Here is a 23,322-nt window from a genome sequence, read left to right on the forward strand (position 1 = left end):
TCAACCCTCCTTTTGCTTTCTTTAATCATCTCTCCTTTGCTTCATTCCTTCCTTCACTCATTCTTCATTATCTACCAGAACCACCCCACATCCAACTCCATCTCTCAAAGCACAAACTTATACCACTCCACATTCTCTATGCTCTTATAATTCATTCAAGTTACTCAACATAGGACACATCAATATTGTGCATCACAAAGTATCCTGTGACAAAATTAGAGAGTGTTACAAGAGCAGAGAGGAGCAACTTCTAGCACTATCCCTGCTCTCTGCAACCATGATTCAGAGGCATAGTCATTCCAGGACAAAACTATTCTGTGGCCAAATTGAGAGTGTGGCAAGCAAGAGCAGAGCTGAGCCGAGCTAGCAGAGCGCAGCACGCCAGTCTCTCTCCATCCCTGCTGTGAGCCTCCCACCCAGGCAAGCCTGGTCCATCTGATCTGAGCCACACACAGTAGGAGACGAGCCCCAGTCCCACAGCAGCTCTGTGTGTGAATCATCCACAGATTTAGCCCACACCGAGGTACAATCCCATGTTAGACAGCAGCACAGCACTGTTTCCCACGCAACTCTGACTTACTGAGCCGTAGGCCTACAACCATCCCAACTCAGACTTTGCTGTACCATGTCTAGTGGCTTATAAGAGGCTCTTAAGAGACACACATGGAGAATTAAAAATGGTTAGCTTACACAAGTTTGGGAAGTGGATTTACAAAATATGACTCTTTCCGTCTCTGAGGTTCAAGCTGTTGACTGATTTTGGAATTGAAAAACAAAAATTGGTTGACTGTTTTGAATCACGAGACTATCAAAAAGAGGTAACTCCTAGAGAGCCAAAAGTGATCATCATTGCTTAACTAATAAGGAGGTAGCAAACAAAAACACTACTGATGTGGACAGCTTCAGAGCAGTAGTGAAGCCACTAGGACTGTCCAACTAAAAAAAAAATTTGGTAGACCGAAAGTAGTCTGTTCTTTTGACCAATCGATTACTCAAATGTTCAAATGTGTATTTTCCCATATATAGACACACCCTATGTGTTTTAATAAAATCAACTATATACAGTATATCTATATATAGAGCTTGTCTGATGCTTTAAGCGTATGGTTTGATGCCTCAAGAGGGTTCCAGATATCTAGATAAAAAAATAAAACTTCACCTGACCCAACTATTCTCTTCCTGCTCCTGCTGGCTTTTGCAGATTCTGCCATTACTCTCCTGAAGTTGCCGGTAATAGGCTACACAAGGAGTCGACAACCTTTCTAATGTGGAATGCCAATTTATCTTACCATTTCTACTGATCTGTGTTCCAGTTATTGTTTTCATATGGAAATTTCCGTGAAACAGTTTCAATTAATTTATAATAACGTCTTCATATCTCAAAATCATTGTCATGTGATTAATCAAACTTCTATCCAGATCTAAATGAAAATGATAAACCTAAAAATGAATTTCTACTGCCATTGCCAACTATTTAAAAAATTGTCTACATTGCAGCTGCAGGGAGAAAATATGATGAAAATAAATATCCTATAAATCGCATTGGCTACACATGGCCTATCTGCAACGAACTTGAAACATTGTATCAACCATTAACTTGGGTCTGGCAGAAGCTTGCACTAGCAAATATTCTGGGCCCTCAGAGTTTCCTGAGCCAGTGAGCTTGGGACAGACACAGCTGTAGACTATTTGCACAAGGGATAAGAAGGAGTGCTTGACTTGGGCAGGAGCTCCTGTTGAGCTCCTGTTCCTCTTATAGAATATTAGCTCAAAAGTATTGTGGAGCTCCTGCACCTAAATATAAACAGTACCAGCACCAAAAATGATTACCAGAACCGATTTCAGTCCAAGTCAAGCACTGATAAGAAGCCTATTTTATGACGTTTCCACTGGATCAGAGCATGACATTTTTCCCTTTCACGCTGAATGCTTATCGAAAGGGAGAGAGCTCTAATAAAATCTAATACATTGAGGAACTATTGTAATTCTCAATGGATGTAAAAACAGACTAAATTTGCTTGCTGTTTGAAGTGAAGAAAACATTACTTTGAGAAGCTCCACGGGTCATTAGCGGTGGTGCGTTAAGCCAATAAGAAATACTATCAGATCCCTAAATGGGCACATTTATATGCCTACATTTGCATGCAGGCCAGGTAGCCTATAGTCCTACTTCTATTGACAAGAGCGCTGCAAACAAAAGACAATGACTAAATTGACATAACTCATAAGTGGAATTACATAAAAGAAAACTTGTTTCTCATAAGTGTAGCATAGGTTGTGCACTCTGCAAACAATGTGTCCACTCCGACAATGAGAACAGGAAGAATGGAATAATAATAATATTGAATGCATTAAAAGAAATGACCATAACCAAAGTAACAAACAATGTAGATTTGAAATTAGAGGAATTAACGGTAAATGTACTACATTGGATGGGGAATACATATACACTAACAATCAAACGCAAACAATTCACACAATGAAGTTATGAAACAATGAATGTGCACAAATTTGCGGGAGAGAGCGCATTCTGGAGAAAGAAGTGCATTGGGCATCTGGGCACATGGTCAATCCTATGTCTGCATTGGCCATGCAGCATTTACGGTGAAATGGCCTCAGCAGAAGTCAAGGCATTCATACTTCTTGCGCTTCAAATCAAATCAAATCAAATTCAAATCAAATTTTATTAGTCACATACACATGGTTAGCAGATGTTAATGCGAGTGTAGCGAAATGCTTGTGCTTCTAGTTCCGACAATGCAGTAATAACCAACAAGTAATCTAACCTAACAATTCCACAACTACTACCTTATACACACACAAGTGTAAAGGGATAGAGAATATGTACATAAAGATATATGAATGAGTGGTGGTACAGAACGGCATAGGCAAGATGCAGTAGATGGTATAGAGTACGGTATATACATATGAGATGAGTACTGTAGGGTATGTAAACATAAAGTGGCATAGTTTAAAGTGGCTAGTGGTACATGTATTACATAAAGATGGCAAGATGCAGTAGATGATATAGAGTACAGTATATACATATGAGATGGGTAATGTAGGGTATGTAAACATTATATTAAGTGGCATTGTTTAAAGTGGCTAGTGGTACATTTTTACATAATTTCCATCAATTCCCATTTTTAAGTGGCTGGAGTTGAGTCAGTATGTTGGCAGCGGCCGCTAAATGTTAGTGGTGGCTGTTTAACAGTCTGATGGCCTTGAGATAGAAGCTGTTTTTCAGTCTCTCGGTCCCTGCTTTGATGCACCTGTACTGACCTCGCCTTCTGGATGATAGCGGGGTGAACAGGCAGTGGCTTGGGTGGTTGTTGTCCTTGATGATCTTTATGGCCTTCCTGTGACATCGGGTGGTGTAGGTGTCCTGGAGGGCAGGTAGTTTGCCCCCGGTGATGCGTTCTGCAGACCTCACTACCCTCTGGAGAGCCTTACGGTTGTGGGCGGAGCAGTTGCCGTACCAGGCGGTGATACAGCCCGACAGGATGCTCTCGATTGTGCATCTGTAGAAGTTTGTGAGTGCTTTTGGTGACAAGCCGAATTTCTTCAGCCTCCTGAGGTTGAAGAGGCGCTGCTGCGCCTTCTTCACGACGCTGTCTGTGTGGGTGGACCAATTCAGTTTGTCCGTGATGTGTACACCGAGGAACTTAAAACTTTCCACCTTCTCCACTACTGACCCGTCGATGTGGATAGGGGGGTGCTCCCTCTGCTGTTTCCTGAAGTCCACAATCATCTCCTTTGTTTTGTTGACGTTGAGTGTGAGGTTATTTTCCTGACACCACACTCCGAGGGCCCTCACCTCCTCCCTGTAGGCCGTCTCGTCGTTGTTGGTAATCAAGCCTACCACTGTAGTGTCATCCGCAAACTTGATGATTGAGTTGGAGGCGTGCATGGCCACGCAGTCGTGGGTGAACAGGGAGTACAGGAGAGGGCTCAGAACGCACCCTTGTGGGGCCCCAGTGTTGAGGATCAGCGGGGTGGAGATGTTGTTACCTACCCTCACCACCTGGGGGCGGCCCGTCAGGAAGTCCAGGACCCAGTTGCACAGGGCGGGGTCGAGACCCAGGGTCTCGAGCTTGATGACGAGTTTGGAGGGTACTATGGTGTTAAATGCTGAGCTGTAATCGATGAACAGCATTCTCACATGGGTATTCCTCTTGTCCAGATGGGTTAGGGCAGTGTGCAGTGTGGTTGCGATTGCGTCGTCTGTGGACCTATTGGGTCGGTAAGCAAATTGGAGTGGGTCTAGGGTGTCCGGTAGGGTGGAGGTGATATGGTCCTTGACTAGTCTCTCAAAGCACTTCATGATGACGGAAGTGAGTGCTACGGGGCGGTAGTCGTTTAGCTCAGTTACCTTAGCTTTCTTGGGAACAGGAACAATGGTGGCCCTCTTGAAGCATGTGGGAACAGCAGACTGGGATAAGGATTGATTGAATATGTCCGTAAACACACCAGCCAGCTGGTCTGCGCATGCTCTGAGGACGCGGCTGGGAATGCCGTCTGGGCCTGCAGCCTTGCGAGGGTTAACACGTTTAAATGTTTTACTCACCTCGGCTGCAGTGAAGGAGAGCCCGCAGGTTTTGGTAGGGGGCCGTGTCAGTGGCACTGTATTGTCCTCAAAGCGGGCAAAAAAGTTGTTTAGCCTGTCTGGGAGCAAGACATCCTGGTCCGCGACGGGGCTGGTTTTCTTTTTGTAATCCGTGATTGACTGTAGACCCTGCCACATACCTCTTGTGTCTGAGCTGTTGAATTGCGACTCGATTTTGTCTCTGTACTGGGACTTAGCCTGTTTGATTGCCTTGCGGAGAGAATAGCTACACTGTTTGTATTCGGTCATGCTTCCGGTCACCTTGCCCTGGTTAAAAGCAGTGGTTCGCGCTTTCAGTTTCACGCGAATGCTGCCGTCAATCCACGGTTTCTGGTTTGGGAATGTTTTAATCGTTGCTGTGGGTACGACATCGTCAATGCACTTCCTAATGAACTCGCTCACCGAATCAGCATATTCGTCAATATTGTTGTTGGACGCAATGCGGAACATATTCCAATCCGCGTGATCGAAGCAGTCTTGAAGCGTGGAATCAGATTGGTCGGACCAGCGTTGAACAGACCTGAGCGCGGGAGCTTGTTGTTTTAGTTTCTGTTTGTAGGCTGGAATCAACAAAATGGAGTCGTGGTCAGCTTTTCCGAAAGGGGGGCGGGGGAGGGCCTTATATGCGTCGCGGAAATTAGTATAACAATGATCTAGGGTTTTTCCAGCCCTGGTAGCACAATCGATATGCTGATAGAATTTAGGGAGTTTTGTTTTTAGATTAGCCTTGTTAAAATCCCCAGCTACGATGAATGCAGCCTCAGGGTGTGTGGTTTCCAGTTTACAAAGAGTCAGATAAAGTTCGTTCAGGGCCATCGATGTGTCTGCTTGGGGGGGAATATATACGGCTGTGATTATGATCGAAGAGAATTCCCTTGGTAGATAATGCGGTCGACATTTGATTGTGAGGAGTTCTAGATCAGGTGAACAGAATGACTTGAGTTCCTGTGTGTTGTTATGATGATCACACCACGTCTCGTTAATCATAAGGCATACCCCCCCGCCCCTCTTCTTACCAGAAAGATGTTTGTTTCTGTCGGCGCGATGCATGAAGAAACCAGCTGGCTGCACCGACTCCGTTAGCGTCTCTTGAGTTAGCCATGTTTCCGTGAAGCAGAGCACGTTGCAATCCCTGATGTCTCTCTGGAATGCTACCCGTGCTCGGATTTCATCAACCTTATTGTCAAGAGACTGGACATTGGCGAGTAGTATGCTAGGGAGTGGAGCGCGATGTGCCCGTCTCCGAAGCCTGACCAGGAGACCGCCTCGTTTGCCCCTTTTACGGCGTCGCACAGGGTCGCCGGCTGGGATCAGATCCATTGTATTGGGTGGAAGGCAAAACACTGGATCCGTTTCGGGAAAGTCATATTCCTGGTAGGAACGATGATGAGTTGACGTTAATCGTATATTCAGTAGTTCCTCCCGACTGTATGTAATGAAACCTAAGATTACCTGGGGTACCGATGTAAGAAATAACACATAAAAAAACAAAATACTGCATATTTTCCAAGGAACGCGAAGCGAGGCGGCCATCTCGTTTCGGCGCCGGAAGTTGGGAGAGGCGCCGGAAGTTGGGAGAGGCGCCGGAAGTTGGGAGAGGAGCAGTGCAGAGCTGAAGTCAGAGAAGTGAGTTTATTACAGGATGTAACGCCCCCAGCTAGCGTCAACCAATCATGCCAATGCGGAGCTATACAGAGCCCTTGGCATTGTTTTCAAAATTGGGGAGGCACATGGCAATGCGGTACAGAGTTCGATTTGGCCTCTGCATGCCTCTGGAAGCTCCGCAATTGTGTCACACCCTCGATATGGAGCCTATGACCACATTTTCTGATCAAGCATAAATTGGCTTTTAGTCTAGGCCTCCGCAATGGATTAGTTCACTGAGATGGGCACAAATAAATAAACAAGTCTTTCTACAATGTAGAAAATAGTAAAAATGAAGAAAAACCCTTGAATGAGTAGGTGTCCAAACATTTGACTGGTATACAAGTGATTGGCTCAAACGCATTTAGGAAATAAATTCCACCAATTAACTTAACAAGGCACACCTGTTAATTGAAATGCATTCCAGGTGACTACCTCATGAAGCTGGTTGAGAGAATGCCAAGAGTGTGTAACGCTGTCAAGGCAAAGGGTGGCTACTTTGAAGAATCTAAAATATATTTTGATTTGTTTAACACTTTTTTGGTTACTACATGATTCCATCTGTGTTATTTCATAGTTTTGATGTCGTCACTATTATTCTACAATGTAGAAAATAGTAAAAATAAAAACCCTTGAATGATTAAGTGTGTTCAAACTTTTGACTGGTACTATATATGTGTGTATATATATATATATATATACACATATACATACACATATATATATATATATAACCAAACAAACAATCGACCAGTCAACTAAATTGGGGTCAGCCCTAGAAGCCATACAGATTAAGCCGTTATAAAAGCAGTTTATTCAGTTACAGTAATCTTGTGAAACAGTCTTTATACAAAAGTGTGTTTGATTTCAGGGCTCAGCATTCATGGCTGCTATCTTGGCCAAATATCTTCAGATAAATATAGAAGAGACTGAAGCAAGCAACCCAAAGCCTTAGTCACTTTCTCCTGCATTGAGAGTTAAGGATCTTAAAGAGATGGTTCATCGTTATGTAATTCAGCAGAATTTCCAATTAAAGATTAGATTTTTTTGTGCGTAACAAATATGTACCTTACCATGCTCGTTTTATAATTAAAAAATGGTATTTAAAAATGTAAAAAATTGCTTTTTAGGAAAGATCAATTTCTCAAGCAATAATTTTGCTAGGACATGTGCTACTGGGCACGAATATGGCATGTGGTTCGTATTCAAACAGGTAGTCAAACTCCAACCCAAATTCATCTTGGCAGTTCCTCTTCCAACCCTAACTCACTAGGGTTTTTCCCGTTGTAAAACGAGCTCATCTGTCTTATTGAATCAGTTTACTTATGATAAAAATGAAAGGAAACAATGATGTTACGCTGGCTACTCTCGTCATCCACTAAGGCAATGCGATGTCAGAGGCGTTGATGGAGGGGGAGAGGCTATGGGAAAATATTTACATGCTCGATTGAAGCACCCTTGATGCATCAGTAAAAAGCTTTTAAAAGAACGAGCAGAAACGTAATAGCAGCTGAAGCTTCCTGGTTCAAACTTAACCGCATGGTGCGATAAGGCGTGTCTATTTTCAGAAAGTAAATAAATACGATGCAAGGTGTCGAAGGAGAAGTGATCACGCCTCTCTATGATCACTGGCATACAGTAACAGCTGCACAACTTCATAGTAATGAGTTGCATCAGTGGTACCCTTGATGTGCTGCTGCCCCGGGTGTTTGGCATCTTGTGAGTGGTCTAAGTAGGAAAGGGAAAACTGAAAACTAGCTGCTATTGGCAGAGAGGTTTGGAACTCTTTCTTATTGATCTATTAAAGGTTGACTTTGGGTAAAAAATAACAGCTTTAAACTGTATAACTGAGAAATGCACCACCACATCAGGCAATGTAATACTTAAATACCAAACAAAATGGATGAATATGATATTTGGCTACAGAAGTGCCATTTCTTACCCATCTCTACAGCTTCCGATCAAAAACAAATCCTGTGAAATGAAATCATCACATACTGGAGGAGTTACAAGTGGCTAGCTTAGCTAACGAACGAGCTATGCCGGTTGCGGCGCGCATGACCAGAATAACACATTAGTAGTTCATCAAAGGCACATCCCATTTCTGTTTGAGAATTGAGAAAGAGGAGTTGAACCAGTTATCATGCCCAAAATCAGTCTTTTCAACCAGCTCTTACACTAAAAGGGGATTTTCATAAATGTCACAGTATTATTTCAACCTCATAGCGTGGAAACACTGTATAAACACACACACAGGAAACTTTATGTTTTTGACTGCACAGGGCTTTTAGGCATCTGAGGTTCAGCAATGAAAATAAAATGTGACTTCACTGCAGTGACCTGTGTGTGCATTCTATAGACCATAAGCAGATCCATTTTCTTTCTATGGTATAGTATATCACAAAAGTGAGTACACCCCTCACATTTTTGTAAATATCTGAGTATATCTTTTCATGTGACAACACTGAAGAAATGACACTTTGCTACAATGTAAAGTAGTGAGTGTACAGCTTGTATAACAGTGTAAATTTGCTGTCCCCTCAAAATAACTCAATACACAGCCATTAATGTCTAAACCGCTGGCAACAAAAGTGAGTACACCCCTAAGTGAAAATGTCCAAATTGGGCCCAAAGTGTCAATATTTTGTGTGGCCACCATCATTTTTCAGCACTGCCTTAACCCTCTTGGGCATGGAGTTCACCAGAGCTTCACAGGTTGCCACTGGAGTCCTCTTCCACTCCTCCATGACGACATCACGGAGCTGGTGGATGTTAGAGACCTTGCACTCCTCCACCTTCCGTTTGAGGATGCCCCACAGATGCTCAATAGGGTTTAGGTCTGGAGACATGCTTGGCCAGTCCATCACCTTTACCCTCAGCTTTTTTAGCAAGGCAGTGGTCGTCTTGGAGGTGTGTTTGGGGTCGTTATCATGTTGGAATACTGCCCTGCGGCCCAGTCTCCGAAGGGAGGGGATCATGCTCTGCTTCAGTATGTCACAGTACATGTTGGCATTCATGGTTCCCTCAATGAACTGTAGCTCCCCAGTGCCGGCAGCGCTCATGCAGCCCCAGACCATCACACTCCCACCACCATGCTTGACTGTAGGCAAGACACACTTGTCTTTGTACTCCTCACCTGGTTGCCGCCACACACGCTTGACACCATCTGAACCAAATAATTTTATCTAGGTCTCATCAGACCACAGGACATGGTTCCAGTAATCCATGTCCTTAGTCTGCTTGTCTTCAGCAAACTGTTTGCGGGCTTTCTTGTGCATCATCTTTAGAAGAGGATTCCTTCTGGGACGACAGCCATGCAGACCAATTTGATGCAGTGTACGGCGTATGGTCTGAGCACTGACAGGCTGACCCCCCACCCCTTCAACCTCTGCAGCAATGCTGGCAGCACTCATACGTCTATTTCCCAAAGACAACCTCTGGATATGACGCTGAGCACGTGCACTCAACTTCTTTGGTCGACCATGGCGAGGCCTGTTCTGAGTGGAACCTGTCCAGTTAAACCGCTGTATGGTCTTGGCCACCGTGCTGCTGCTCAGTTTCAGGGTCTTGGCAATCTTCTTATAGCCCAGGCCATCTTTATGTAGAGCAACAATTCTTTTTTTCAGATCCTCAGAGAGTTCTTTGCCATGAGGTGCCATGTTGAACTTCCAGTGACCAGTCAGTATGAGGGAGTGTGAGAGCGATGACACCAAATTTAACACACCTGCTCCCCATTCACACCTGAGACCTTGTAACACTAACGAGTCACATGACACCGGGGAGGGAAAATGGCTAATTGGGCCCAATTTGGACATTTTCACTTAGGGGTGTACTCACTTTTGTTGCCAGCGGTTTAGACATTAATGGCTGTGTGTTGAGTTATTTTGAGGGGACAGCAAATTTACACTGTTATACAAGCTGTACACTCACTACTTTACATTGTAGCAAAGTGTCATTTCTTCAGTGTTGTCACATGAAAAGATATACTCAAATATTTACAAAAATGTGAGGGGTGTACTCACTTTTGTGATATACTGTATATGGTATATTTACACTAAGAATAGAATGGCTGATTTAGTGTTGAATTGTTTCAAATCTGCTCAGCCATAGCTTCACTTTGGAATCCTGGAAGCCTTACCAGAAGTATGTATAATGTTTGGGTTCCCTATATTGTTCTGCCATTGCCCCCAAACAATCACATATCCTCCCCATCTCTTTCCCTTCATCTGAATATGGTTATTATGTGCACAGAGACTGATGATCTGTGATCATGTGTTTGAGGGACAAGAAGAGTGAGTGAGAGTGAGGCAGAAGAAAAACATAATTCTAAGGGTTTAGCTTTTCCCAATTCTTACTCACTCCTTTGCTGTCTCTTTCTCCTATCCTTTCAAGAGATTTCCAAAGGAAAATGTATAATTCAAAAGGCACTCGCACATCTGAGCTATTTTTTTTGCAGGTGCATGGAAACAGTTGAATAAAATGGGAAAGAAACCTGCACACTGCTCTTTAATAAGCTTTACGTACCAGCCTCACCGCCTTCCGTCAGAGCTTTTGTGAGTAAAAAAAAATTTGCACCCTTATGTAGACATAGCCCCACCCACATCTGTTCATGCATCGAATGGGGTTGGAGTCGAGGGAAAAACAAATAAGTGCTACCAAATACAACAACGTGCATTTCATAAATATTCACATAAAGTGTGTACATAAAACATATTAAACACATCTGTAAAATCACAATGAGGACATCGACCTACCAAGCAAGTTTTCATAAATCATTGGGTACAGCGCAAGAAAAACGTCAGATTAATCTGAAATGGGGACATAATTCATATTCACATTTACAACATAACATGCATAGGCATTTCATCATTAAGATCTCTAGGAAAACAAAAAACTCTCAAAAGCTATGACGAAGGCCGTGAGGCCGATACGTACAGCTAATTAAAGAGCAGTGTTACTATTAAGAGTAGTGTGCAGGTTTCTTATTTTTTCTCAAAGGAAAATTGATAAAATAAACAAATTTCATCCGCAGCCTATTACGGCACATGACAAGGAAAAACATCCTCTTTGCCTGCTTCCCAAATATTACTGAACTAGTCAACTACAAGTAGTTGAAAAACACACCGATCCGTATAGAAATGTATTACAAAATATAGCCAATGTATTTTCTTCCCTACGGTTTTGCTTGTTCACATTATAAACACTGTCAGAACAGATTACCAAAACTATGCAACATAAATGACAAGGGCAGAAATATAGGATAATAAAGGAGAGAACTAGCAAACATGTTACAAAGCCTACAGAACGCACTGAGATTCTATGAAGTATAACCCTTCAATGATGTTTCTAGCACTTTTCAATCTTATTTCAAAAGGAGGGAACATCAGAGCAGCTGCGCTAACATCTGACCAGCTAGCATCCACAGAGACCCGAGAGCGCTGCATCATTCAGTAACTCAGGGCTTTGACCATTTAACTTCTGATCTAGGCAGCAGTGCCTAGTACTGTTACCATTAAGAAAAATCCATGTAGTTCTGAAATCTGAAGCCCCATCAGGGAAACATATACACTACAAGACCAAAAGTATGTGGACATCTGCTCGTCGAACATCTCATCAAAAAGGTTTATGGGCATTAATATGGAGTTGGTCGCCATTTTGCTGCTATAACAGCCTCCACTCTTCTGGGAAGGCTTTCCACTAGATGCCATAACATTGCTGCGGGGACTTGCTTCCACTCAGCCACAAGAGCACAAGTGAGATCGGGCACTGTTGGGCTATTAGGCCTGGCTCGCAGTCAGCGTTCCAATTCCTCCCAAAGGTGTTCGATGGGGTTGAGGTCAGGGCTCTGTACAGGCCAGTCTAGTTCTTCCACAAAGATCGACAAACCATTTCAGTATGGACCTCACTTTGTGCACAGGGGCATTGTCATGCTGAAACAGGAAAGGGCCTTACCAAACTGTTGCCACAAAGTTGGAAGCATAGAATTGTCTAGAATGTCATTGTATGCTGTAGCGTTAAGATTTCCATTCACTGGAACTAAGGGGCCTAGCCCGAACCATGAAAAACAGCCCCAGACCATTATTCCTCCTCCACCAAACTTTCCAGTTGGCACTATGCATTCGAGCAGGTAGCGTTCTCCTGGCATCCGCCAAACCCAGATTTGTCCGTCAGCCTGCCAGATGGTGAAGCATGATTCATCACTCCAGAGAACGCGTCTCCACTTATCCGGAGTCCAATAGTGGTGAGCTTTACACCACTCCAGCTGACACTTGGCTTTGCGCATGGTGAACTTAGGCTTGTGGGCGGCTGCTCGGTCATGGAAACACATTTCACGAAGCTCCCAATGAACAGTTCTTGTGCTGACGTTGCTTCCAGAGGCAGTTTGGAAGTCAGTAGTGAGTGTTGCAACAGAGGAAAGACATTTACACTTAACAATAACAACACTTACAGTTGACCGGTGCAGCTCTAGCAGGGCAGAAATTTGGCAAACTGACTTGTTGGAAAGGTGGCATCCTATGATGGTGCCACGTTGAAAGTCACTGAGCTCCAAGGCCATTCTACTGCCAATGTTTGTCTATAGAGATAGCATGGCTGTGTGCTTGATTTTATACACCTGTCAGCAACTGGTATGGCTGAAATAGCAGAATCCACTAATTTGAAGTGGTGTCCACATACCTTTGTATATATAGTCTATAATAGATTGGAGAAATCCATCAGGAAAAGTGAATAAAATGTGAAATGGCAGTTCACAGCAACTCTAAACACATGTGTGCATACACATAGGTCCAAATATTAGAGTCTCCATTACAGGTATGAGCCATCAACAGGAATGAGGAATGAGACAACCAGGTTTGTGTGTGTGTAGTGGGTCGGTTTGTTGGGCGGGCTGTGTGTCTACGTACAGTCTGTGCATTCAGGTTTGTTACAACAGTGAGAGAGAGTGAGGCAGCCCCAGTCATGGTTGTGGAATGTAGATTGGAGGATAATGCAGGTCCTATCTCCTCTCCCACTAACACACCCCACATGAGGAATGCTCTGGGAACAGGTAGAGACACCGTACACCCAGGATGTGGATAGATGTTCATGATGCCACAGGCCATAGAAACGTTTTACAATAACTTAGAGTAGGACAAAGGTTACGGGAGTGTTTCCATTCTTAAAAACAATAAGCAGAATTAATAGAAGACTGATCGTTGTTCTCGTCAACAACACAGACTTCTTCAGACTAGTGGATGTTTGGATTTAGAACTGTGGTCCTTTGTAGCTCAGTTGGTAAAGCATGGTGTTTGTAACACCAGGGTAGTGGGTTCGATTCACGGGACCACCCATACGTAAAATGTATGCACATATGACTAAGTCTTGTTGGATAAAAGAGTCTGCTAAATGGCATATATTATAGAACCGTCTGAATCGGTGTTTGGTTCGTAATTAGCATGGAAATAATTAAAGCTTTGATTATATTTTCCTCTTGAGGCTTCAGACAAGAGCACTTCCTCAATGAGACAATAACTATCCTGCAGAACAGAACAGTCAAAAAACATAAATTATCTTTCTACAAAAGTAGAAACATTCACTATAGCTTTTCCCTTTACTGTTGGAATTGTGATTGAATCAACGCAATATTAGCCACTTTCAACGCAACATACCAGAAACAAAACAAACTATGCAAGACTTAGTGGGCAAAACTAACTATGCAGTAGATTTTGTTGTAGGCATAATGCTACACAGACCGGTGAGGCATAACCAATCAGAGCTGCAATAGGCCTATACCATTGCCATATATGGATCTGTGCCATTCACTTTGAACTTGACTGTGTTTACAGCATGAGCGGTCGTGAGTAGATGCGCTTGTTTTGAGATCAAAGCGAGAGCTGCATGTAGCCACGTGTGCTCATATCCGTTGATAGTTAGTTAATTATTAGCCCAGTTATAGATAACTTGTAGTCAGCAATGGGGGAGTGGTTGCTTCCTACAAGAGCACAAAACGTGTACATTTCTAGACATCTTTGAAAAGCGAGTCGGGTAATGAGCTTTTTTTTTGGGCAGAGTTGTATTTTAAATGGGCTTGAATAGGCTAAGTAGCCAATAGGCAGACGGTAGCATAATTTATTTGATTCTCTGTAATAATGGTATGGAATAATAATGCATTTTATTTTTTAAAGTGGTTTCTTGCATCAAACATTTTCAGTCACCTCCTTGTCTGAAGGACAGGTGGATAAACAGGTTAATGTCAAGCCCTGCATGTTCTTTTCAAAAGTCTCATGGAATGTAGGCCTACATTGAACACCACACATTGGCTGCTACTGTAGGCTGAAGGATAGAACAGCTACTTCCATAATAAAATGTTATGGGATACATTTTGTAATTTTTTTATGGTAGACCACTCCGGTAGGCTGACATTATGAACAAATAGCCACAGTAGCCTTCTTGACCTCGTCTGAAACTGTAACTTAAAGCGGGTTCAGCCTCAGTGTTTACAGTAAACGTAGGCTGGAAGTTGCACAGAATTTTCACAACGTTCACGTTTGCGCTCAGCAGACCTGAAATTTGCTCAGTGCCGAAAATAAATTAGAGGGAACATTGGTCATAAACTAAGCATATTTAGAACTTTTATTATTCAAAAACATAAAATGCCGTCAAAACTAGTTGTTGTCTGGTTTATTACTTAACTATGTCAACCGTGGTGGTTGGCGAGCTAGGCTAGTTATCTGGCTAGGCTAAAATAACTGACTTTAGCTGGCTGGCTTGCTGGCCAAGATAACAGCATATACCAGTAACATTATTTGATAACTGGTGATATATTTCCAAAACTTTGGTTTACTTTAATGTAGCTGTAAGCTAGGTGTTGATAGAAACTGTCTGACTCACGCAGTGCTAATGTAGCGTTAGCAGGCTGGTAGGGCAAAAATTAGCAGGCTAGTTGGCTAGCAATCTTGCAAACTGATTTGTAACCATAAATTCATAAATTATTTGCTTGTAAGTTGGCAGAAAATTCAATTGAAACCAGTAGTCATGAGAGCAAACAATTTGAAGTTATACATTTTAAGGTATTTCTGTTGGAGTTGACAATATAGGGAATAGGCTGCTTGCCGCGTCCTTCATATTACGTCACACCCCGCATATGTTTTTTTTCCCGGCATGACTTCGGCATTCTGATCAATTTTATGTAATAATTTGAATAGAAAAGTGAAGTGTAACTTTGCATTGGGACGTTTGATGCGCATTCTAATGCAAATCCATATGTTACAAGTGGCTATATTTATGCTACCTACCCTTTAAGGAAGTCCAGAGTTTTTGCTGTCCTGAGTTAGAATACCTCTTGATAAGCTGCAGACCATACTATTTACCAGTTTTCGTAGCTGTCTATTTACCACCACAAATTGATACTGACACTAAGACCACACTCGACGAGCTGTATAGGGCCATAAGCAAACAAGAAAATGCACAACCAGAAGCTGCGCTTCTCGTGGCCGGTGATTTTAATGCAGGGAAACTGAAATCAGTTATACCTCATTTTACCAGCATGCCAAACTTGTTCAACTAGAGGCGTCAAAATTCTAGATCACCTTTACTCCACACAGAAAAGCATACAAGGCTCTCCCTCGCCCTCCCTTTGGCAAATCTGACCATAAAACGCTATCCTCCTGATTCCTGCTTACAAGCAAAAACTCAAAAAGGAAGTACCAGTAAAGAGCTCAATAGGGAAGCGGTCCGATGAAGTAGATGCTAAGCTACAGGACTGCTTTGCTAGCACAGACTGGAATATGTTCCAGGATTCATCCGATAACATTGAGGAGTTTACCACATCAGTCACTGGCTTCATTAATAAGTGCATTAACGACATCATCACAGTGACCGTACGTACATATCCCAACCAGAAGCCATGGATTACAGGCAACAGCCGCACTGAGCTATAGGATAGAGCTGCCGCTTTCAAGGAGCGGGACACTAATCTGGACGCTTATAAGAAATCCCACTATGACCTCCGTTGAGCCATCAAACAGGCAAAGCATCAATACAGGACTAAGATCGAATCCTACTCTGGCGCTTGTTGGATGTCGCAGGGCTTGCAAACTATCACAGATTAGAATGAGAAACCCAGCCGCGTCCTGCCCAGTGACGCGAGCCAACCAGACAAGCTAAATGCATTTACGCTCACTTCGAGGCAAGCAACACTGAACCATGCATGAGAGCACCAGCTGTTCCAGATGACTGTGTGACCTCACTCTCCGGCTAAGTGAGTAAGGCTGAGAGCCAGACGGATTACCAGAACGCGTACTAAGAGCACGCGCTGACCAGCTGGCAAGTGTTTTCACTGACATTTTCAACCTCTCCCTGACCCAGTCTGTAATAACTACATGTTTCAAGTAGACCACCATAGTCACTGTGCCCAACAATGCCAAGGTAACCTGTCTAAATTACTATTGCCCGTAGCATCACATCTGTAGCCATGAAATGCTGTAAAAGGTTGGTAATGGCTCACAACAACACCATCATCCCATACACCCTGGGCTCACTCCAATTTGCATGCCACCCCAACAAATCCACAGATCACGCAATCTCTATTGCATTCCACACTGCCCTCTCCCACCTGGACAAAAGGAACACCTATGTGAGATTGCTGTTCATCGACTACAGTTCAGTGTTCATTGCCATAATGCCCTCCAAGCTCATCACAAAGCTTAGGACCCTGGGACTAATTGTTAAAAGTAGTCCTTGTGCGAGTTGTATGGTTTCTTAAACTTAAAAAAAATCTGTTTAAGTGAAAATTCCGTTACCGTGGAATTGCGCATGATCATCAAAACATAACATTTCCATGACTGATTTTAGGTTGAGGGCCCCATCAATGGAGCGATATCCTCCATTGCTTTTATATCAGCCTTTGTTCACCACAGAGCCTGATTTCAATATTCAAATTAACACTGCCATTCAGGGGTGAGGACCAGGGGCAACTTCCTTCGGGTAGGGGACAGCAGGGCCATGTTCATTAGGCACTAAATAGAAGAAAACAGACTGCAACATGGAGGGACTACCTGGACTTATCCAATAAGAAACGCTTAGCTTTTCATTGCATAATGTTTTGCTACAGTGTGCACTAATAAATCCACCAGCTGTATAGCTTCCAGTCCCCAGGGCGTGGCTGCTGCTGCTCAGCTCAGACGACTGATGAGGAGGAAGAGGACCCCAGGGAGCAGCTCTCGCACTCACACAGATAAGCATCAGGGCACTCAGGGGCAACTAAGGCCACCACTCAGGAAAACTGCTCGTCTGTCCATGTGAGGACTGAGGAGTGGAACAGGTTTTCAGTTATAGATAAAGGCTGCTTTTCAAGCATGACTGATTCCATTCCCACTCACAGATAATTCCCCTATCTGTTTCTCCTTGACCTGCTCTGGCTTAGTAGTGGTTGTTGTCAACAAATAGCCCTCACAGGAATCACAGTGATGCAGGTGTGGTCTGTCTTTTGTTACAATAGACACTAAAGTGACACAGTGAATCCAGAAAGGAGAATTGTGTGTTTCCATTCCCCTGTAAATGAGAGGATCTGAGATTGTGTTGTTATCTACCTACATCCTCTTGTGCTCATATTGAAATGTACAGACAAAAAAAAAAGGTTCCGTGTTGTCTTTTCAGTCACTTTACAAGGGTAAAGGACAGCAAGTCCAACTTGAGAGGCAAATTTTGTCAATACAACATTTACATAAAATCCATTCCAATATAGTGATTTTCAGGCAGGGCAGAGGAACAAAGACCAAGGCTGGTCCAGCATCTCAAAATTGTATTTATCAACCAGGTGAGTCCCATTTTCAAGGGAGCCCTGGAAAAGAGGAAGCCGCAAGCAGTCATACAACTTGACTTAATGGCCCCGCTGTGACTGCTTTAAGACACGGAGACAGAGAGACACCTCTGAATGCAAAGGAGCCATTTCCTGTCAAGACAAGTGGGGGGAGTGAGAAGAAAATACACACAAGACATTTTGACTGATAACCCTCCCGTCCGCACTCCCTTGCAACAGTGGAGGGATTGAGATGAGAAGTACGGCCCCTGTCACCCTGTTCACAGAGCAGGCTAGGCCAGAACAGGAAGTGACTAGCCTCAGTAGCCTGAAACCCTGGGAGGGCTGAGAGGACACAGTCCCTCCTCTGTTCTATTCCGCTCAATGAACCACAATCAGATATTCAATTCAAATGTCTCCAGCCACAGGAACAGCCACAGGGTCTCAGATAGCTGCATGCAGAGAGGGCTGGGTGAGTGACTGCTATCTGTGCAACCCCTTTCCATTCTTATTATCATATACAGTGGTTGCTAAGCCAAACACTTTAACAACATTGATTTAACAAATGGTTTGACTTTTGCATATTGTGCACCCTTACGTAAATCTACTTATGTAACTCAGGTGACATCGTGCAGGGTGTTCACTGCTCAGTTGACTGTAACCTGTAACTTGGTAATACACTCCAGGTCACAAGTTTGGTTCCCTTTACATACACGTTCACAAACACACTTTTACATGAAGCTTTGTCAGTACATTGCAATAAGGCTTAGACACCCCCACCCAGCTCTGTGAAGATGGCCAGGGCTCACTTGGCCAGGGATCACCTGAAAAACAGATGTCAATCTCAATGTGTCTGCCCTGTTTAAATAAGGATAGGCCTACATAAAAGGAAAAATAAGTTGTCCTCTTCCACCATTTATGGAAATACTACCCCAAACAAAGTCTGCTTAAACAGAGAACAGGTGGTATTTCCATTCCCCTCTTAAAACGGCTGCCCTTGAACATCGCTGGGCACTAATTAGCACCAAAACTGGGCCAGATAGAGCAACAGAAGTTTGGTGTCTGTCTGAGTGTGCGTCTGCCACATGAAAAATTCAATGAGTTCAGAGGCTGTCACAGTCACAGTGCTCGCGCCAGCTAGCCAAAGTACCAATACAACTGCACTGAGCAGTGTGACTGTGAATCATACATCCGAAGGCCAAAACTTAGGGGGATTGTTGGCATCAGATATCAGGGAACGTTGTGCTGTTCTACTTGGACCAACAAAACAGCACGTGTCTATACTTCTGTATGGGTTATTCTTTTCATCATCCCACCATTTGTTCATCATTTCTATCCATTTCCTCGGGCCCAAAAACCAGACCCCTACTCATAATATTATCGCTAATTAAGTAGTTAGAAGTTTCCTCAAATTAATCCTCCTCTGACCTGAAGTGACCTGGAGCAACTCACCTGAAATGATCTTCACTAGAAAACTAACTAGACTGTTCTGTTTTCATTCTATTTGCCCAGTTTGCTTCCTACAGCCCAATTAGGTTAACACGCCAATTCAAGACAATAATATAGGGTCAAAACTGTACATACTAGACGGCCTCAGGTGAGATTCATGGTAATGGAGTCACTCCTCAAGTAGTTCTACAAGGCCTGTCGAAATGCCCTTTCCATTTTACTTTTTCATTATGAGCACAAAGACATTTTATGAAAGGAAGTCACAACTTGTTTCAGAGGCAGATCATTCTCAAGGCTTGGACGCCTGGCTTCGGAAACAAGCAAGTCATTGACTACCGCCAGACCCAGTGTAGTGTACTGCCCTGTCAGACAGAGTGATTCAGTATATAGGGGGAACAAAGGGGCCAATCCACCAATTGACAGGAATTTCTGCTTCAAGAGCCACTTTGCAGTGATCTCATCGGAACCAACATAAAGCTCCAAAGCTTTCACTGGATGACATTCTTTCATAGGATTCCAAGGGGCATTAAGTTCTGTCTGTGAGGCCTTTCCTTCGACAATGGCCCCCAAATCAGCCAGGGAAGATTCAGTTAGTCACGAGTGTTTCACCACCATGCCTGACTGGCCAGCTGAAAAGACATGTAGAGAGTGAGGATGGCTCCCAAGGAAGAAGCAAAATCATATTGAGATATCCCATTGTTTTATTACAAAAGAAGCACATTTAAATGAAATCTTCTGGAGGAAAATAAAGGGTGACTAAAAAGATTGCAGTGCTCTTCTCGTCATATTGTATGCTTTGGGGCATTACAACGGTAGAACTAAATATCCATGGAGCGTAAATCTGCGTGTCAGATTTTGGGAGACAGATTAACTGATTTTTGGAAGGGATATAGCCTATACAGAGATGTTAACAGCTTCAGAATGCTCTGCCAAACAACATAATTCCTCAATAATAGAGAAAGAGATATAGGCTTACTGTTCATGCTCTCTACATTCATTCTCATCCTCACAGAACACACAACTGAATGGTTCATAGTTCATATTCAATTTAGGATGTGTTTTCAATTCATCTAATAATCGATGAACAGTTGACCATTTTCTGACGAATTCAATAGAATGAAATTCCTTGGCAAATTTGTGATTCTAAATTCTGGGTGAATTTCTGGATTTCAGATTAGATTTTTGCCTTTGTTCACACAATATCTTGCCTTCAGGCAGATCAAAAAGGTACAAGACAACACACTCAGCAGGGTGTAAATAAAGTGAATGTATACTGAGTAATGTATGTGTGCATGCTTAAGGACTATGACAACTCTGTGTTGGGTACATTCAATTGCAATGAGGCACAGGCAAACCCATTACTTCATCAAGTGTAGACCACTCCCTACATCTCAACACTGAAACCTAGAGTTTAATGTCATTATTCTTTATAGCCATACTCAACTGGGGAAAACATAATTCATTCCGTATGTTCAAAAACAGGAATTAGACATGCTAGAATACCGCTTCATTAAGAGTCAATATTTGTCTAAGTCATCTTTTTAATTATTTCACCTTTATTTAACTAGGTAGGCCAGTTGAGAACAAGTTCTAATTTTCAACTGCGACCTGGCCAAGATAAAGCAAAGCAGTGCGACAAACAACACAGAGTTACACATGGGATAAACAAACGTACAGTCAATAACACAATAGAAAAGTCTATATACAGTGCGTGCAAATGAAGTAAGCTTAGGGAGGTAAGGCAATAAATAGGCCATAGTGGCGAAATAAATACAATATAGCAATTAAACACTGGAGTGATGGATGTGCAGAAGATGAATGTGCAAGTAGAGATACTGGGGTGCAAAGGCGCAAAAAATAAATAACATGGGAATGAGGTAGTTGGGTGGGCTATTTACAGATGGGCTATGTATAGGTGCAATGATCTGTAAGCTGCTCTGACAGCTGATGCTTAAAGTTAGTGAGGGAGATAAGACTTCAGCTTCAGTGATTTTTGCAATTCGTTCCAGTCCTGGAAGGAAAGGCGGACAAAGGAGGAGTTGGCTTTGCGAGGACCAGTGATGACCAGTGAAATATACCCGCTGGAGAGCGTGCTACGGGTGGGTGCTGCTATGGTGACCAGTGAGCTGAGATAAGGTGGGGCTTTACCTAGCAAAGACTTATAGATGACCTGGAGCCAGTGGGTTTGGTGACAAATATGAAGCGAGGGCCAGCCATCTTGAGTGGGATAACACTAATCCTGAGCATATGACACAGCCCATGTTTAGTAAATAGGACATAGGCACCGGCAGAGACCGGTCTATACACCGAGTATACATGACATAGACTGACTAAGTGAATCCAGGTGAAAGCTATGATCCCTTATTGATGTCACTTTTTAAATCCACTTCAAATCAGTGTAGATGAAGGGGAGGAGATGGTTAAAGGATTGTTAAGCCATTTGAGACATGAATTGCTTATGTGTGCCATTCAGAGGGTGAATGGGCAAGACAAAAGATTTAAGTGCCTTTGAACAGGGTATGGTAGTAGGTTCCAGGCGCACCGGTTTGTGTTAAGAATTGCAACGCTGCTGAGTTTTTCACACTCAAGAGTTTCCCATGTGTATGAAGAATGGTCCAGCACCCAAAGGACATTCAGCCAACTTTACAACTGTGGGAAGCATTGGAGTCAACATGGGCCAGCATCCCTGTGGAACGCTTGACACATTGTAGAGTCCATGCCCCGACCAATTGAGGCTGTTCCGAGGAAGGTATTCCTAATGGTTGGTATAGTCAGTGTATATCAACACCTTATAACATATCATCCCCCTCACACACTAGTGTATTGTTGATTGACTTACATATTGGCATACAAATGTAGCTACTCGAAAAATACGATGTGATGGTCAATGGAGTTTGTGTCCCAATCCTAGTACTAGCTACTGAATATCTATGTAAATTGGTAAGCACACAATTAACATACTTGCATTCAAATAATTTATTGGATTAAAAGCCCCTCAGCACCCTGATCCAGCGAGCTATTTCATATCAACTGTAGCCTATCAGAAGAATTGTTGAGATCAGAATGCATTTCAATACATATTGCCGGACCGGATACATTTGTGATACATTGTTTCTGTTCAATCAATGGTTTCATCGTATACCAAAATAACAAGTCACTTACCCTAACGCGTACCAACCAGTGTATTGCCGTTGCTCGTTTATTTACCAGATGGACAATAGTTCATCAAATGTAACGACAGAATACACAGATCCGTCATCGAAGTAAACCCAAAAATGATAACAGATTACAGACGACGTTCACGGCAGAGAATCTATGGTTGAACTAATGAGGTTTCCCATCCATTCAACCAGAGGGGCGGGCTAGGTCATGACGGGGAATGCCCGATAATTACTGTACGTAGGCAGTCAGAACTAGTCTGATTGCAGCAATAATTGTAATCCCAATAATTATGAAAGGGAGTAGGCTTTCAAGCAGGTTGACAATTGCCTAAGAAATTACTAGATTTTGCGATGCGTTCAGTGCTGCGCGTAGTAAATCACACACACACAAGCAGAGAGAATTCAGGACCAAAACATAGAGGGTGGGATAGGAGGGGGTAAGGGGAGGGATTTGGAGTATAGGACAGCTGACTATGGAGACCTAATAGACCGTTTTTGCATAATTAGCTTAAGGCTCATTTGAATTGTTCCGCATTTGAGCACCGCCCGCAAAAAGGGGGGAGTCCACACACATGCTCTATTTTGGAAGTATCCACAATTTTGCCATTGGCTGTGATTGGGATAAGGCGGGTCATGTTCACAATTAGATATGCATTTATTATACATAATCATGCATTATAATTTGA

General features: G+C 43.0%; 1 protein-coding gene across 3 annotated transcripts in view; it reads right to left on the bottom strand.

Annotated features, from left to right (window-relative positions):
• LOC139542316 (proto-oncogene tyrosine-protein kinase Src-like) overlaps nt 1-23,058 on the bottom strand; it is a 53,017-nt gene extending 29,959 nt beyond the window's left edge. For 2 of the 3 annotated variants that reach the window (XM_071347589.1, XM_071347588.1), the window contains exon 1: nt 22,638-23,056. The gene's annotated coding sequence lies outside the window, so the exon portion shown is untranslated. Of the gene's footprint in view, nt 1-22,637 lie in introns of all 3 variants that reach the window. The other variant, XM_071347587.1, reaches the window with a different exon arrangement.
• Nucleotides 23,059-23,322: the final 264 nt, after the last annotated feature.

Source organism: Salvelinus alpinus, chromosome 17 (genome assembly GCF_045679555.1).
Source record: "Salvelinus alpinus chromosome 17, SLU_Salpinus.1, whole genome shotgun sequence".
NCBI classification, from domain to species: domain Eukaryota; kingdom Metazoa; phylum Chordata; class Actinopteri; order Salmoniformes; family Salmonidae; genus Salvelinus; species Salvelinus alpinus.